Source organism: Arachis ipaensis, chromosome B9 (assembly GCF_059453495.1).
Source record: "Arachis ipaensis isolate K30076 ecotype BB chromosome B9, ASM5945349v1, whole genome shotgun sequence".
Classification (NCBI taxonomy): Eukaryota; Viridiplantae; Streptophyta; class Magnoliopsida; order Fabales; family Fabaceae; genus Arachis; species Arachis ipaensis.
Window position 1 is genome coordinate 145,298,295 of NC_142444.1, and position 5,543 is coordinate 145,303,837.

At 36.0% G+C, this 5,543-nt stretch overlaps 1 pseudogene; it reads right to left on the minus strand.

Moving 5' to 3' along the window:
* Window positions 1-287: 287 nt before the first annotated feature.
* On the minus strand, window positions 288-1,046 carry LOC148546670 (uncharacterized; annotated as a pseudogene).
* Window positions 1,047-5,543: the final 4,497 nt, after the last annotated feature.

The following is a 5,543-nucleotide window of genomic DNA, read 5'->3' on the forward strand; positions in this document are numbered from 1 at the left end:
ATTTATTCAGCAAAAATCTCGTACCTGAAATTTCTCGCACTACCTCCACAACGCCCTTGTTCTTGTCTTCCTTATTCTGTTCCCTACTATTGTCCTTACCTGCAGAATACTTCCTTGTCCTTTTTGTTTTTGGACCACCATCCACTCTCCAAACTTGTGAGATATGAAATTACCTCCATCCCTTTATCTGTAGCCCTACTCGCTCCCTACACATGTTATTGTTGCTGCTCAACCACTACTGGAGCCATCTCTACATGGCAAAGGTTCAAAGTACTACCACCATTCTTCTACCTTCCATCTGACTTAGACATACATCCATAAAAAACATGAGCAAACTTTCCACAAGAAAAATAAATCATATGTAACCCCTCATACTCAATATAATAGGTTTGTCCATTAACCAGGTATTTAGCATCCAAAGGGTTGTCCATATCTATTTTCATGCATAAACGCACAAAATTATCTCTAAATTGATTTATAATGTTCATATCTACTTTTAGGGTCTTACCTATTTCATATCCCACCAAACCCAGAAAGTGCTTCTCATAGTATTCTATGGGTAAGTCCCACAAACGTACCCAAGTAACAATCTTATTTATTTTGGCATCGAAGGAGTGAAAGTCAGGAATCTATCTTCTAGTGATGAGGTAATGGTCGAAGAGCAGACATGGGCCTCCTTCCATAACTTGCCAATAATAATCTTCATTATATACCCTCACCACATAATAGTTATTTTCCAGATCAATGAGATCAAGTCCACCATTCTTGGGCCACATATTGTCCATGCCCCCATAGTCAATCCTTCTACCTAGCAACTTGACAATTAGAGAATGCTTCTATGGCTTTTCTAATATTTTTTTCTCAGCCTTGTTCATCTTGGTACTGATGGTTCCATTGGGAAGGCGTGTCACCGCTATAGAAGGGGTTGATCTCTCTTCCTTTCTCACTCGTCTGAGTGCTTCCTTGGCTGCCTGGCTTATCTCTAGCTCTTCCATTCTAACTACCCCCACCCTCTTCATCAGAGTTGTCTTCATCAAGATCTTCATTACTCGACTCTTATGACTCTACCCTTTGTTCAACACTTACTTGCAAGATGAGGTCTGCTTAGTTTCGCGTCTCCCATTTGTCCCTACAAAAGCAGTCTTGTCAAACATCCATTTTTCTTCTCATAGAAACCTAGATGCTTCATCACCATAGCCACCTTTATCATTATGTATTTTCTTCGTGCTCCTCTAGAGTTGGTTTGCTTCCTCAGTGGTGGTGTCAGCCATGAACATTCAGCTTGTAGCAAGAGCAAAAGAGACTATACAAAGAGCAAAAATGTTTTTTCTCAGTTTAGGCTCTTCCCTGAGTTTTTTGAAATATTATTTCTTTAAGAAAAATATGAGTGACTACGATCAAACTCTAGATATAGTTGATAGACATATATTTTAGCCTAACATGACCTCACCCCATCCTAACTTACTCTACTTAAATCTTGTCTTATTCATATGTGTGAATATTGTAAATTTTTATTATAATTCATCTTATATTGTGAATTTGCTTCACCCTTTTCAAATATAATTGTCACTGTTTTAGTTTAGATTAAGAAAGTTTAGTATGTAATATCAAAATATGTGTGAGTTAATGGTAAATATGTATATCTGATTAATACCCTAATTTATAACATTCATATACTTTTGTATTTATTTTTTTATTTTTAATATATAATTATATAATATATTTAGTTATATTATGTACGTACTGGAATGCATACATACATATAATTTCTCTCGTAATGAAATCCATCACGGCGATAAATCCATCAAGTAATTATCCGCCTAAGTTGGGGTGGGATAAATATACGTAGATTCAAAGGGTGTTGTCATTCCTATATCTAGAAACATTAATCAAATTCATCCTATACGTTTACATGCATAGTACATAGATGATTGGATTTATATCTAATACAATAACACTTTCATTAAATATTACATTCACTTGATTTCGAAATTCTTATTATTAATTGAACTTTATTTTTTATTTGTACATAATTTTCAATGAGATATTTTCATGAACAAGTATTTTTAAAACTAATTTTTAAAAATTTACTGATTTTATAGAGGAAACAAAAGGAGGAAGTTAATTTTTTTAATATCTATTTTTACAGAAGTTGGCCGCTGTATAGCTCGTCCGCCGACGAATATCTGCAAGCTTTCTGTCGGGATGAGTTATACGTCGGCAATGAGAGAATAAGGGGTGGGTACCTACAAAAGATACTCCGACGCTCAATTTAGTTAGTGAATAATAGGCTCTGCAAATTGCAATAATCTGAACAATCTTCTTACCATTTTCTTTATATCTGAAATAAAGAGTAACGATTACGTCTCCGAGTAATGATGTTTTAAACAGAGAGTAACAGCATATCTGAACATTTTGGTACCTGTTTGAATGACTGTTATTGACAACCAATCTATAACATTTATAGCCGAGTTATAATGTATATAACCGATGTATGACCGTCATATCACAACCTCCAAGCTTGGCCTGGTGGTATTTTGATAAAACATGTTGAGCTTTTATTGAGTTATAACTCGATGTTTTGATAAGGTATGGAGCCCCCATTTCAACGTATTTTATCAAAATAAAAATGAATTTGAAACAAGTAAATGTAGCGGTTATAATTTTCTTGAAAAAAAAATAAAAGATCTTGTCATTAAATGAAAAGTGGGTGTGATGGATCTGGAACTAAAACATTTTATTTAATGTTGTCATATTCATTTGGAATCCTGAAGATTTTCACTAAAGCAAGTGTATGTAGTTTCGTTTAAACATGTTTTGGAAGAGTAAAAGATGAGTAAAAGAGGTTAATCTTCCTCTCTTTCTTTGTTTAATTTTCTCATCTTCTTTTTCCAGTTTTCTTTTGAAAAAAGTATGAGTGAGAAAAATGGAAAGGAAAAACTGAAAGATGGTGATAATGTTTGTTACGATTAGGTTAGCGAGGATGTGAAAATTCGAGGTTCTCTTTTTGTGGACACGGATAGTGTAGTTGAGATTGATGTTTCAAAAATAGTTAGGAGAGGTTCTGGGGTGAGGATTGAGTTGCTTCCATGCACTAGGGCTGATCGTGTTTTTCATAGAAAATGGATTTTGAATATTTTTACATGCATAGTTGTGTTTTGAGGAACTGTGTGTGAAACTGCCTTTTACTGCTTTCGAATGTGATGTTTTGGAACAACTAAATTGTGTCCCATCTTAGCTCCATCCGAATGGTTGGCATTTTCTAAGATCGTTTGAAATTTTGATGGAGTTTCTGGAAATAAAATATTCTCTTAAGTTATTTTTCTCTTTGTTTCAACCTAAAGAAGTTTGGAAAGGGATTTGGGTCAATCTGAATAGTTGATGCCAGGACATCTTGGCTAGTTTTACTAGCTATTTATTTTGTATTTTAGGTTAGTTTCATACATTTTCTTAGCAATAAGCACGCATTTGGGTGAATATACACTTACATCTTGATTCAAGCAAACATTGTGAATTTTACATGATTTTATGGGCATAATGCATGAATTGAATGACAAATAAGATGATGCATAATCTCATGCTCTAGAACAAGGTTTTGATGCACTTTGTTTGTTTGATTTTAGGCCAAAAGAAGCTGAGAAGAGCCAAGTTAGTGGCTACGTTAGTGCCACTAACGTGGCCATTAACGTAGAAGAGAAGCAAGCTTGCAACGTTAGTGGTGAAGTTAACACCACTAACGCCTTTGAAGGCCATTTAAGCCCATGTTAGTTGCCATGTTAGTGCCACTAACGTGGGCACTAACGTGGAAGAAAGGAGAAGCTCCAACATTAGTGGTGAAGTTAACACCACTAACAATAGAAAGGCCAATAGACACCTACGTTAATAATAACGTTAACGCCACTAACATGGGCGTTAACGTGGAGAAAAAAGGGAGCCAACATTAGTGACACTAACTTTGTCACTAACGTTGGAAAAGGCTAAGATCAATGACCCACGTTAGTGGCCACATTAACGCCACTAACGTGGGCATCAACGTGGAGTGAAAAAGGGAGCCAACGTTAGTGATACTAACTTTGTCACTAACATTGGAAAAGGCCAAGATTTCCCACGTTAATGGCCACGTTAACGCCACTAACGTGGGTATTAACGTGGAGCAAGGGGAGAAGAGCCAATGTTAGTGACACTAACTTTGTCACTAACGTTGGAGATGGCCAAGAAGCCCACATTAGTGCCACTAACATGGGCATTAACGTAGAAGGGGGAGATATTTGCAACGTTAGTGACAAAGTTAGTGTCACTAATGTCTTCGAGTCAAGGTATGCCCACGTTAATGGCCACGTTAGCAATACTAACGTGGGCCATTAACGTGGAAGAAGGAATGATTGTAGCGTTAATGGCAAAGTTAACACCATTAACATTATCGAAAGTTAGAAAAGGCTATGTTTGTGGTCACGTTAGTGCCACTAACGTTGGGGTTAACGTAGCTCAAGAAGGTTGGAACGTTAGTGACAAAGTTAGTGTCACTAACGTCTTCAAACTAGATTTTATACTTGACGTTAACCACACTAATGCCTGGACTAACTTGAACAATACCTGACTCAACTCCTCTCATGCAAACTGAGCTAAGCCCATTGAGATTGTAACTGCTTCAACCATGCTTAAAGGCCCACATCCAGAGACTTGCAGAAGCAACTAAAGAGCAGAAGAATAGTATATATAGGGGTAGTTTTGAACTAGAAAGAGGGGATCAGGATCTGGGGATCCAAATTTGTAAACACTCTGTATTTTACTTTCCCTGTAATTCAGTTTACTTTTCAATGCACTTTTCATTTTTTTTCTTTCCATTCCCAGAGCTATGAACAACTAAACCCCTTTTCATTGGGTTAGGGAGCTCTGTTGTAATTCAATGGATCAATAATAGTTTTCATCTTCTTCTTCTTTCTTTTCTCTTGATCTTGCTAGAAAGCTTTCGATCTTAATTCAATTGAATAATTATCTCGACAGAGAAATTGTTCATACTTGGATTTCCTCGAAACCTTGACAGAGGAATGAGGAAATCATGCTAGAAATGCTTTCTCATGCTGGATTAGGTTGGGGTTTGGATGGATATAGTGACATATAATTCTACCAATACTTTGATCTATGAAGGTGTATGGTATAATCAGTGACCAAACTTCATCTCTTCCCATGAGCAATTAAATCAAGACATTGGGTAATTGTTCAAGCTTAGAGAGATTGGATTGCTAAGACATTGGGATCCAATCACTTAAGATTGCTAAGAAGGTAAATGAATGCATTGATTGAGGAAGATATGAAAATGAATTTGATCCGGAGAATGCAACATCTCCTAAGCCCAATGAACTTCTCCACTTCTGATCTTACCCATTCTTTAATTTTTGCTGTTTCCATTTATGTTCATCATCCCCATTCCCATTTAAGTTTCTGCCATTTAACTTCCTGCAATTTATTTTCTGCTATTTACTTTCAGTTATTTCCATTTCTTGTTATTTACTTTTCCCGCCATTTAATTTTCTGTAATTCTC